Source organism: Panthera pardus, unplaced genomic scaffold (assembly GCF_024362965.1).
Source record: "Panthera pardus isolate Hobbes unplaced genomic scaffold, ASM2436296v1 HiC_scaffold_7, whole genome shotgun sequence".
Classification (NCBI taxonomy): domain Eukaryota; kingdom Metazoa; phylum Chordata; class Mammalia; order Carnivora; family Felidae; genus Panthera; species Panthera pardus.
This window is the reverse complement of record NW_026527002.1, coordinates 45125268-45138951: the sequence shown is the minus strand read 5'-3', so window position 1 is coordinate 45138951 and position 13684 is coordinate 45125268. Positions and strand designations below refer to the sequence as shown.

Genomic DNA, 13684 nt, shown 5'->3' with positions numbered 1-13684 from the left:
CCAAGAAACTATCATCTGCCACAAATGGAACAGAACAGGACTGGCTGCAAGACCTCGAGAATATCCTGAACAGAACACGCCTACAAAGGCATACAATCCATATTTCCCAAACTGTGGTGCCCAAAGAATGCAAAAGCTAAGAGATTATTTCCAGCTGCTTCAGCAGTACACTCAGTATGGTCTGACTTAGATTAGACTAAAAAAGAAAGTCAGAATTAAGAAAATCAGAAAAAGTTACAAGAAAGATACTCAGGAAAAGAAGGAACCAGGATAAGATGTACATAAAGGGAATGGCAAAACAGCTGGGAGGTGGTGGTCACAAGGACAGAAAAAGGGGGAGAAAGAGATGAGCTATCATAATAAATATTAGCATGTGGATGGTGCAATAAAGACAGTACTTTTAAATGTCCACAGCAAAAAAGATCAAATAGAAAACGGCTTCTCATGCAGCTGTACTCTTTTCAAATGACTAGAGGTCTGGTTTGATTATAGGTCCTCATACTATGAACATTGTTTACATTTCACAGATCTTGCATTTTATGCCAAGCTTATCAAATAGTTCCATGTGGGGAAAACCTCTGATTAAGCAGCAGGCATCAATTAAATCAATAAATAGTAAGTCTAGAGAATAGACCATACCACAAAAGTGCAATTAGTATACTTGCTAACTGTTCTTCCAGGCTACAGATACTACTCACCATATGAAAGTCTGAAATGTAATAGAAACACTGCAGTAAATGAGGTACATATGGAAGAAAAATGACGTACTTGGTGTTACATACAAAGCCAGATCCAAGAACAGAATTCTGTTTCTGTTAGAGCCAAAAGTGTTCTCACTAGATTATACTGACTATAAAGTTTTAATAATAAAGAAAAGCACTGAATGCAGATCATTCACAAACTAAATAAAAATAATCAATTTTATTATAGAAAGTATTTAGCTTATCAAAATGTACCTTTGAGATAGAAGAAAAAATAATAAAATATGTATTTATATAAGAAAGTGCTTTGATTCAGTTCTTTAGTTACTTTATAATTAGAAAAAAGTAAGCTTCCCCTTTTTTGGTTTATTTCACCTGCATTTAATAGTTGGACCATATGAGGAAATGTTCCCTCTAGATGCATTTTCAACATGAAAATGAATGCCTTCCTTCTTTGCTTAAACTGTATTTTTAAAAATTTAGGCTCATGCGGAACTACTTACTCTAGAAGACTCATATTAGATCCAAAAAACAGTCCTCTATTCTGAAATAAATAGCTTAAACTGGAAGTCAAACACCTGTAGATTCAGGATCTTGATAATGATTGCACATAATGCAAACAATATTCAAGTTGAAAACCAGACTTTCAGTATCATTTGTTTAAATAAAATATTAGAATGTTAAGTATATTTTTCTTATTATTAACTGATTTTACACATGAACTATTAAAAACTTTTACAGTTAATGTAATGTGAAATGTAAGTCTGAAAGATTTTATCTTTTCTTGGTGCAAGAAGAGTGTGTATTGAAAATGAAAACGTTACGAACAACTTTGAAATTATGAGCTTAAGTGACCAGAACCTGAAGTTTAAATAAAGAGCAGAATTTTCATGCAACTGTTGGATAACATAAGACTGTTATTTATAAATAACTTTTCATAAATCCAGCAAGAAATAAGTGTTTCAGAGACTTCTTCCTTTAGGATTCTCAATATAAACTCAACAGAATAAAACATCTCAAGTCCCAAGAGTATTTGAACTTGCCTCTGTGCAATGTTACACTTTTATAAAGCCCTAACTGTAGTGACAACCCTACACAAAGCTATCATGGGTGAATTAATCATTTGAATTAAGAGCAGCAATGATGAAAGACAAAGTGTCAAAAAAAATGTAGAATGTGCCAAAAGTTTTGAATATTTGGCATGCAATATAACTACAGAAAGGCTATCTATCTATCTATCTATCTACCTACCTACCTACCTACCTACCTACCTACCTACAAGATACATCTATCTATATAAATTACAGACAGGCACATTCTAGAAAGTCATTACTTCTCAGAGATAGTTTATAGATATAAGTACAGCTGACCCTTAAACAACAAGGGTTTGAACTCTGCAGGTCTGCTTATACGTAGATTTTTAAAAATAAACCTATTAGAAAAATTTTGGAGATTGGAGACAATTTAAAACAACTCTGATGAACTGTGTAACCCAGAAATACTGAAAAAGTTTAGAAAAAGTTAGGTACTATTGTAAGAATACTGCATAGAATACATATGACATATAAAAATATGTGTTAACTGACTGTGCTATTGGTAAGGCTTCCTATCAACAGTAGGCAATTAGTAGTTAAGTTCTGGAGGAGTCCAAAGTTATACGTGGATTTTCAACGGGGGCGAGGGGGCTTCGTGCCCCTAACCTCCGCATTGTTCAAGGGTCAACTATATAGGTATAAGATATATACATGTAGATATAAATACAGATATACACATAGACATAGACACACACAGAGGCAGAGGGAGAGAAGAAAAGAGAAGAGATATATGCAATACAACGTAGTCCAGACAAAAGACTTAATACACAAAGAGTTCTTACTAATTGATAAGGAAAAGATGAGCAACTACCTAGAAAAAGAATGCAATTTTAATTAATGAGACTGACAAAAACCCAAAACTCTATTAGAAACAGAGTAAAGAAATAGTAAACTGGTGCAGCTATTTAGACAGGCAATTTGACATCCCTTAACATCTTAAAGGTACATGCCCTTTGATCTAGCAATCTTTTTTGCTAGAAATTTATTTATATACATACTCACCCAAGTCATGAAAAATGCCACTAAAAAGGTGTTTACTGCAAAAAGTGTTTGTATAAAGGATTTAAATTAACCACAAGTTCACAGAGAAACAGACTATATTTTCCAAAATGGCTGTAACAAAATGCACTCTTTTTTCCATATGCTCTTATTCAAGGTTACCTGCTTAGGAAGTACTTAGGCATGTGAATTTTGAAACTCTACCTTAAAAATCCTACAATAACCACCACTAAAAAAAGAAAGAACTTTAAAAATAAGAAAGCAAAAGGCTAGAAATATTTTTGCAATTCCAATCAATTGAGGATTTTCCTAGTTAAAGCAGCTGAATAGTAAATTTATTTTTTTTAATTTTTTAATGTTTCTTATTTTTGAGAGAGAGACAGAGCATGAGCAAGTGAAAGGACAGAGAGAGAGTGAGACACAGAATGCAAAGCAGGCTCCAGGCTCCGAGCTGACAGTACAGAGCAGAATGCAGGCTCAAACCCACAAACCATGAGATCATGACCTGAGTCAAAGTCCGACGCTTAACAGATTGGGCCACTTAGGCGCCCCACTGAAAGGTAAATTTAATACAACACCAACAAAATTGTGTGATATGTAGTATTAATGATTATAATACAGTAAACCAAAAAAACAAACAAAACAAACACACAAAAGAACTAAAGCTGTTTTCTCTCCCTTTTCCCAAATAGCCAGATTTTTATTCCTTCTGACATGTACACAAATCAGTGAAGCACAGAACCTGTTTCAATAAACCATGGCTGCGAATGATAGGAAAATAAAGCTAGAGTGAACTACTGAACTTCTAACCTCTGTCTCGTTGAAGAGGTGCTTAGTGGACAGGTGCTCCCATCCTTACTAAGAGTGAGCCCTCTTATATTCTGAACTATGCCTGCACATGAGTGTTGTTCAGAAAATACCACAAATCCTGCCTTAGTCAAAAAGGTGTCCAAGCAGACTGGAGGTTCCTCAAAAACAAAGAATTCTCAACACAGAATTACCATATGATCCAGCAATTCCATTCCTAGGTACATATCCCAAAGAAGTGAAAATGGGCTCAACAGACACTTGTATGCCAGTGTTCACAGCACCACTACTCACAACAGCCAACACAAAGGTGGCAACAACACAAGTGTCTAATAGATGAAAGTTAACAAAATGTGGCACGTCCATACAATGAAGTATTATCTAGCCACAAAGAGGAAGCTCTGATACCTGCTACAATTCGGATGGACCTTAAAAACATCATGCTAGGTGAAATAAGCCAAATATTTATGATTCTGCTTACATGAAACATGTACAGAATAAGCAAATTCATAGAGAAAGAAAGTAATGAGTACAGAGTTTGTGATGATGAAAACATCTGGAAACAGATAGTGGTCATGGTTGTAAAACCTGGGCAATGTAATTTATGCTGTTAATGTACACTTGAAAATAATTACAAATGGAAAAAATCTTGTTATGCGTATTTTACCACAATAAAAATTGAAAAAAAAAGACTTCTGACTCAACGACTGAGATAATTTATACTTTATAGATAAAGTCTATCTTAAGAAGAAACATTTAACACCATAAATAAGGTTCACCTAAGGGCCATGACACTGATGTGGGTGGTGAAAAGAAGTTGTCATGTAAGTTTCTCTCACATGTATGTATATTTACAAAATTTTATTCAAAGGAGTACTAGAATGAATGTCTAACTGAAAGAATAAGTCACTATGAAAATGTCCCTCCTATTAACAAGTACCAAAGACATCCCAAATCATTCAGTACATCAAACAGGTAAAATATTTTATGATGAATAAGCAAATGTTGGATGCAGATCAAATGTGCACATAGAGGAAAGCTATGTCTGATTCTGGAAGATTTATCAGTATAAAATACTATTGAACACCTATTTAAAAAGTCTAAGCTAGGGTGGCTCATCCTGAAAAAGCAACATATTGCTACTGCACTACATTCTAGGCCCAATTTCAAAACTTAAATGGGAGATGAAGCATATACATTTGGTTTCTTTTCTTTTTATTTGTATTTGTGATCAATATTGATGTTTTAGGATGTGAAATTTAAGGTGGGAGACCTTAAAATAGCATTAGGGATATTAGAGGAAGAAGGATTCAATCTAGGATTAGTTAGCATGCAATTACTATTTAGAGGACAATTACATCACATAATTTGAGGACGATTTGTAATTCCTGAACACTTCTGTAGCAGTAAAAACTCATCACAGGTTGCTTTGCTTCCTGATTTGTCTGCACGACCTTTCCCAATTTTTTCATACAGCACTCCTGTATTTCTCTCCACCTCATACTACCCTCTCATCTCTAATAACACTTTTTTTCCCTTAGGTTTCCATGAAGTTTTGGGCCTTACCACTTGTTTACACTCAAATGAAAATAATAAGAAAATTATGGAATGAAAACACAAAATACACACTACAATGAATTTTCAGTAAATCTGGGGTGCCTGGGTGGCTGAGTCATTTAAGCCTCCGACATTGGCTCAGGTCATGTTCTCATGGTTTTTGGTTCCAGGCCCCATTGCTCTGAGCTGACAGGAAGGAGCTTACTTCCTGCTGAGAGATCCCGCAGAAGGATCCTCTGTCTCCCTCTCTCTTTGCCCCTCCCCTGACTGTTTTCTCTGTCTCCCTCTCAAAAATAAACATTAAAAAAAAAGAAAAAGAATTTTCAGGAAATCACAAAAGCTTACTAACATAAATTATTTTATTTTATTTTATTTTATTTTATTTTTATTTTTTAATATATGAAATTTACTGTCAAATTGGTTTCCATACAACACCCAGTGCTCATCCCAAAAGGTTCCCTCCTCAATACCCATCACCCACCCTGCCCTCCCTCCCACCCCCCATCAACCCTCAGTTTGTTCTCAGTTTTTAACAGTCTCTTATGCTTTGGCTCTCTCCCACTCTAACCTCTTTTTTTTTTTTTTTTTTCCCTTCCCCTCCCCCATGGGTTTCTGTTATGTTTCTCAGGATCCACATAGGAGTGAAACCATATGGTATCTGTCTTTCTCTGTATGGCTTATTTCACTTAGCATCACACTCTCCAGTTCCATCCATGTTGCTACAAAAGGCCATATTTCATTTTTTCTCATTGCCACGTAGTATTCCATTGTGTATATAAACCACAATTTCTTTATCCATTCATCAGTTGATGGACATTTAGGCTCTTTCCATAATTTGGCTATTGTTGAGAGTGCCGCTATAAACATTGGGGTACAGGTGCCCCTATGCATCAGTACTCCTGTATCCCTTGGATAAATTCCTAGCAGTGCTATTGCTGGGTCATAGGGTAGGTCTATTTTTAATTTTCTGAGGAACCTCCACACTGCTTTCCAGAGCGGCTGCACCAATTTGCATTCCCACCAACAGTGCAAGAGGGTTCCTGTTTCTCCACATCCTCTCCAGCATCTATAGTCTCCTGATTTCTTCATTTTGGCCACTCTGACTGGCGTGAGGTGGTATCTGAGTGTGGTTTTGATTTGTATTTCCCTGATAAGGAGCGACGTTGAACATCTTTTCATGTGCCTGTTGGCCATCCGGATGTCTTCTTTAGAGAAGTGTCTATTCATGTTTTCTGCCCATTTCTTCACTGGGTTATTTGTTTTTCGGGTGTGGAGTTTGATGAGCTCTTTATAGATTTTGGATACTAGCCCTTTGTCCGATGTGTCATTTGCAAATATCTTTTCCCATTCCGTTGGTTGCCTTTTCGTTTTGTTGGTTGTTTCCTTTGCTGTGCAGAAGCTTTTTATCTTCATAAGGTCCCAGTAATTCACTTTTGCTTTTAATTCCCTTGCCTTTGGGGATGTGCCGAGTAAGAGATTGCTACGGCTGAGGTCAGAGAGGTCTTTTCCTGCTTTCTCCTCTAAGGTTTTGATGGTTTCCTGTCTCACATTCAAGTCCTTTATCCATTTTGAGTTAATTTCTGTGCAAGGTGTAAGAAAGTGGTCTAGTTTCAACCTTCTGCATGTTGCTGTCCAGTTCTCCCAGCACCATTTGTTAAAGAGACTGTCTTTTTTCCATTGGATGTTCTTTCCTGCTTTGTCAAAGATGAGTTGGCCATACGTTTGTGGGTCTAGTTCTGGGGTTTCTATTCTATTCCATTGGTCTATGTGTCTGTTTTTATGCCAATACCATGCTGTCTTGATGATGACAGCTTTGTAGTAGAGGCTAAAGTCTGGGATTGTGATGCCTCCTGCTTTGGTCTTCTTCTTCAAAATTACTTTGGCTATTCGGGGCCTTTTGTGGTTCCATATGAATTTTAGGATTGCTTGTTCTAGTTTCGAGAAGAATGCTGGTGCAATTTTGATTGGGATTGCATTGAATGTGTAGATAGCTTTGGGTAGTATTGACATTTTGACAATATTTATTCTTCCAATCCATGAGCAGGGAATGTCTTTCCATTTCTTTATATCTTCTTCAATTACCTGCATAAGCTTTCTATAGTTTTCAGCATACAGATCTTTTACATCTTTGGTTAGATTTATTCCTAGGTATTTTATGCTTCTTGGTGCAATTGTGAATGGGATCAGTTTCTTCATTTGTCTTTCTGTTGCTTCATTGTTAGTGTATAAGAATGCAACTGATTTCTGCACATTGATTTTGTATCCTGCAACTTTGCTGAATTCATGTATCAGTTCTAGCAGACTTTTGGTGGAGTCTATCGGATTTTCCATGTATAATATCATGTCATCTGCAAAAAGCGAAAGCTTGACTTCATCTTTGCCAATTTTGATGCCTTTGATTTCCTTTTGTTGTCTGATTGCTGATGCTAGAACTTCCAGCACTATATTAAACAGCAGCGGTGACAGTGGGCATCCCTGTCGTGTTCCTGATCTCAGGGAAAAAGCTCTCAGTTTTTCCCCGTTGAGGATGATGTTAGCTGTGGGCTTTTCATAAATGGCCTTTATGATCTTTAAGTATGTTCCTTCTATCCCGACTTTCTCAAGGGTTTTTATTAAGAAAGGGTGCTGGATTTTGTCAAAGGCCTTTTCTGCATCGATTGACAGGATCATATGGTTCTTCTCTTTTTTTTTGTTAATGTGATGTATCACGTTGATCGATTTGCGAATGTTGAACCAGCCCTGCATCCCAGGAATGAATCCCACTTGATCATGGTGAATAATTCTTTTTATATGCTGTTGAATTCGATTGGCTAGTATCTTATTAAGAATTTTTGCATCCATATTCATCAGGGATATTGGCCTGTAGTTCTCTTTTTTTACTGGGTCTCTGTCTGGTTTAGGAATCAAAGTAATACTGGCTTCATAGAATGAGTCTGGAAGTTTTCCTTCCCTTTCTATTTCTTGGAATAGCTTGAGAAGGATAGGTATTATCTCTGCTTTAAATGTCTGGTAGAACTCCCCTGGGAAGCCATCTGGTCCTGGACTCTTATTTGTTGGGAGATTTTTGATAACCGATTCAATTTCTTCGCTGGTTATGGGTCTGTTCAAGCTTTCTATTTCCTCCTGATTGAGTTTTGGAAGAGTGTGGGTGTTTAGAAATTTGTCCATTTCTTCCAGGTTGTCCAATTTGCTGGCATATAATTTTTCATAGTATTCCCTGATAATTGTTTGTATCTCTGAGGGATTGGTTGTAATCATTCCGTTTTCATTCATGATTTTATCTATTTGGGTCATCTCCCTTTTCTTTTTGAGAAGCCTGGCTAGAGGTTTGTCAATTTTGTTTATTTTTTCAAAAAACCAACTCCTGGTTTCGTTGATCTGCTCTACAGTTTTTTTAGATTCTATATTGTTTATTTCTGCTCTGATCTTTATTATTTCTCTTCTTCTGCTGGGTTTAGGCTGCCTTTGCTGTTTTGCTTCTATTTCCTTTAGGTGTGCTGTTAGATTTTGTATTTGGGATTTTTCTTGTTTCTTGAGATAGGCCTGGATTGCAATGTATTTTCCTCTCAGGACTGCCTTCGCTGCATCCCAAAGCGTTTGGATTCTTGTATTTTCATTTTCGTTTGTTTCCATATATGTTTTAATTTCTTCTCTAATTGCCTGGTTGACCCACTCATTCGTTAGTAGGGTGTTCTTTAACCTCCATGCTTTTGGAGGTTTTCCAGACTTTTTAAAGTGGTTGATTTCAAGCTTCATAGCATTGTGGTCTGAAAGTATGCATGGTATAATTTCAATTCTTGTAAACTTATGAAGGGCTGTTTTGTGACCCAGTATATGATCTATCTTGGAGAATGTTCCATGTGCACTCGAGAAGAAAGTATATTCTGTTGCTTTGGGATGCAGAGTTCTAAATATATCTGTCAAGTCCATCTGATCCAATGTATCATTCAGGGCCCTTGTTTCTTTATTGACTGTGTGTCAAGATGATCTATCCATTTCTGTAAGTGGGGTGTTAAAGTCCCCTGCAATGACCACATTCTTATCAATAAGGTTGCTTATGTTTATGAGTAATTGTTTTATATATCTGGGGGCTCGGGTATTTGGCGCATAGACATTTATAATAGTTAGCTCTTCCTGGTGGATAGACCCTGTGATTATTATATAATGCCCTTCTTCATCTCTTGTTACAGCCTTTAATTTAAAGTCTAGTTTGTCTGATATAAGTATGGCTACTCCAGCTTTCTTTTGGCTTCCAGGAGCATGATAGATAGTTCTCCATCCCCTCACTCTCAATCTAAAGGTGTCCTCAGATCTAAAATGAGTCTCTTGTAGACAGCAAATAGATGGGTCTTGTTTTTTTATCCATTCTGATACCCTATGTCTTTTAGTTGGCGCATTTAATCCATTTACATTCAGTGTTATTATAGAAAGATATGGGTTTAGAGTCATTGTGATGTCTGTATGTTTTATGCTTGTAGTGATGTCTCTGGTACTTTGTCTCACAGGATCCCCCTTAGGATCTCTTGTAGGGCTGGTTTCGTGGTGACAAATTCCTTCAGTTTTTGTTTGTTTGGGAAGACCTTTATCTCTCCTTCTATTCTAAATGACAGACTTGCTGGATAAAGGATTCTCGGCTGCATATTTTTTCTGTTTAGCACACTGTAGATATCGTGCCAAGCCTTTCTGGCCTGCCAAGTTTCAAAGGAGAGATCAGTCACGAGTCTTATAGGTCTCACTTTATATGTGAGGGCACGTTTATCCCTTGCTGCTTTCAGAATTTTCTCTTTATCCTTGTATTTTGCCAGTTTCACTATGATATGTCGTGCAGAAGATCGATTCAAGTTACGTCTGAAGGGAGTTCTCTGTGCCTCTTGGATTTCAATGCCTTTTTCCTTCCCCAGTTCAGGGAAGTTCTCAGCTATAATTTGTTCAAGTACCCCTTCAGCACCTTTCCCTCTCTCTTCCTCCTCTGGGATACCAATTATGCGTATATTATTTTTTTTTAGTGTATCACTTAGTTCTCTAATTTTCCCCTCATACTCCTGGATTTTTTTATCTCTCTTTCTTTCAGCTTCCTCTTTCTCCATAACTTTATCTTCTAGTTCACCTATTCTCTCCTCTGCCTCTTCAAGCTGAGCTATCGTGGTTTCCATTTTGTTTTGCATTTTGTTTAAAGCGTTTTTCAGCTCCTTGTGACTGTTCCTTAGTCCCTTGATCTCTGTAGCAAGAGATTCTCTGCTGTCCTGTATACTGTTTTCAAGCCCAGCGATTAATTTTATGACTATTATTCTAAATTCACTTTCTGTTATATTATTTAAATCCTTTTTGATCAGTTCATTAGCTGTTGTTATTTCCTGGAGATTCTTCTGAGGGGAATTCTTCCGTTTGGTCATTTTGGAGAGTCCCTGGCGTGGTGAGGACCTGCAGGGCACTTCCCCTGTGCTGTGGTGTATAACTGGAGTTAGTGGGCCGGGCCGCAGTCCGACCCGATGTCTGCCCCCAGCCCACTGCTGGGGCCACAGTCAGACTGGTGTGTGCCTTCTCTTCCCCTCTCCTAGGGGCGGGATTCACTGTGGGGTGGCGTGTCCCGTCTGGGCTACTTGCACACTGCCAGGCTTGTGTTGCTGGGGATCTGGCGTATTAGCTGGGGTGGGTAGGCAAGGTGCACGGGGGCTGGAGGGGCAGGCTTAGCTTGCTTCTCCTTAGGTGATCCACTTCAGGAGGAGCCCTGTGGCAGTGGGAGGGAGTCAGATCCACTGCCGGAGGTTTGGCTCCTCTTCCGTGGGCCTCTAGTCTGCGCTTGACTCCGGAGACTCACTTCTGCTAATCCTCTGGCGGTTTTCTGGGTTCTTTAGGCAGGTGTAGGTGGAATCTAAGTGATCGGCAGGACGCGCTGTGAGCCCCGCGTCCTCCTACGCCGCCATCTTCCGGAACCTCCAAGAGACTCTTAAAAACTCGGCTGGCCAAGCTGGGCTGGCTGAGCCGCGGGCGCGGGAAGGAGGCGCACCGGAGGGGCCGGGGGCTGCGGCCACCCCGCCGTGAGGACTTGTCCCCTCGCGGAAGTCGCAGGGAGATGCTCTTCGTAGCTGCGGGAGGCCCGAGTTCCCCGCTCTGCTCCAGAGAGCGCAGACCGCGCACAGCCTAGTGCTGAGACTGGTCCCCAGCGCGCAACCCTAACATAAATTATTTTAAATGAAATTACAGAAACTCATTCTGGTTAGGAAAATAAATGTTTTTATACTACCCAGAGAGGTATCTGTAGAAAAGAAAACCCTTAATTGCTAAAAAAAATTTACAATTTGTTAATAATATAGATATCATAAACCTTTATTCTTATTTTCATCTGGATACAAATTTTCTGCAATTTTATTTTAATGGAAAAACTTATAGATACTGTAATATAATGATATTTTAAAATATTTATTTATTTTGAGAGAAAAAGAACAAGTGGGGGAGGGGCAGAGAGAGAGGAAGAGAAAGAATCCCAAGTAAGCTCTATGCTGTCAGATCAGAGCCCTACACGGGGCTGAATCTCATGAACCAGTGAGATCATGACCAGCCAAAATCAAGAATCAGATGCTTAACCAACTGAGCCAGCCAGGTGCCCCAATATAATGACAGTTTTAAAATACAATGGACTACTTCAAACTCTTATCAAAATAATCCTAAGTTTTCTCAAATAAAGAAAGCCAAACTACTTCTGTTTCCATAGTGTTTTCCCCCTATTTGCAGCTGAAAAATCAAAAAGATGGTCTGAAATCTCCATGACCTTTTATGTCTATCCCTCTTTCTGTATGGTTATGAAAAAGTGTTATTATGACACAAAATGGGTCTCAGAGAGCTATACTGTTTAAAAATATAGGTTTCTTTTTTTGCCTAAGTAATTTTAATATAAATCGTATTAGTTAAACATTCATTAGATACTCACATAATAAAGGATAATAACAAGGAAAAAGCACAAAGGTCAGCGTGTCTACAATGAGCATGCAGCCTCTAGCCTGGTTAGTAGTTGCCTCTCAGATCACTTGTAATTGCTCAACGAAGACTAACTTTATTCTTTACCATTCATGTGTTTCTACAAAGTCTCTGAACAGATGAAAACAACTGTATAATACTGTCAGAATACAGCATATACAGACAATACTAATTTTTTTTATCTCAAAATAATCAATTTTATGACAGTTCTACTAAAAATCAGAAAGAAAATAGGAACTGGTTAATACTAAAAACCCATGAAGTACAGGGGCAACTCGGTGGCTCAGTCAGTTACTTTTGGCTCAGGTCATGATCTCACAGTTTGTGGGTTCAAGCCCCACGTCAGGCTCTGTGATGACAGTGCAGAGCCTGCTTGGGATTCTCTCTCCCTCTCTCTTTCCCTTCCCTGCCCTCCCTCTCTCTTAAAAACAAACAAATAAACATTTAAAAATATCCACTAAGTATAATACACTGAATTTATCTCTATACATGTTGGTAATTAAGAACTATAAAGCTCTACAAATTTATTTTTTACTTAGGGAACTTTTTTAAAAAGGACCATTACCTTGAATAAAACTTTATTTATAATGTTAGGCAGAGTAACTTTCCCCAATTAAGACTTGCCTTTGGGAGACAGAACAAGAGACAGACTAGGCTCCAAGAAGAAACAGAATGAACTAGATGCTTTTCTTTTTTTTTTTATTTGCTATCACTGATCATTCAAGCTCTTCCTCCTCCACATAATAACTAAAAGGGAAAAAAAAGCTTTACTGTTTTCATGTGGCAGAGGCTAGTACTTACCCCTCAACTACCATTCTCTTTTTTTCTAATTCACATGGCCTTAATTTATGAGCTGGGCACCCTACCACCTAGGGAAATACTGTTTCTCAGCCTCTCTCACAGTGGGGTGTAGCCATATGACTATGTTTTGGCCAAAGAGGTATATAAGCAGTAGTGAAATGGGGGACTTCCAGATACTCTACTTTAAAAGAATGGGCACATCTGCTGATTCAGTTGCCATTTACTGAAAGCTAACTATGCAGCTAGCACTATTCATGTAGTCTCCACGTAGTCATCATTGAAAAGCTGTCAGTAAGGTCTACCATCAAGTCAAGCACTACTATTACCATTTATACGTAGGAACTTAGACTTAACTTGCTTTAAATTTCACAGTTCTGAACTAGTAAATCTGGGATTTGAACTCAGGTCTCTGTAACTTCCAAGTTCATACTATGTGAACCACTATACTAGAACTTCACTCAATATCCTTAAAGTTCTTCACTGTTTTCTAGCATGGGGGAAGCAAAAATTCAAAAGTTACTCTCACGGTTGGAGGCAGTGGGATTCTAAATTCATTTCATTACATTTTATTTATTTATTTTTTTAGTAGGCTCCATGCCCAACATGGGTTTGAACTTACAACCCTGAGATCAAGAGTCAGATACTCTACCAACTGAGCCAGCCAGGTGCCCCAAATTCATTTCATTTTAAAACCTAAGTTAATTTGCACTGAGAAGCCTGGAAGAAGCCACAGGAACCTTGGGTGTTGGC

At 38.0% G+C, this 13684-nt stretch overlaps 1 protein-coding gene across 7 annotated transcripts in view; it reads right to left on the bottom strand.

Annotated features, from left to right (window-relative positions):
- The window catches only part of VPS13B (vacuolar protein sorting 13 homolog B), an 801572-nt gene that overhangs the window by 337030 nt on the left and 450858 nt on the right, over positions 1 to 13684 (bottom strand). The gene's annotated exons all lie outside the window — the stretch shown is intronic.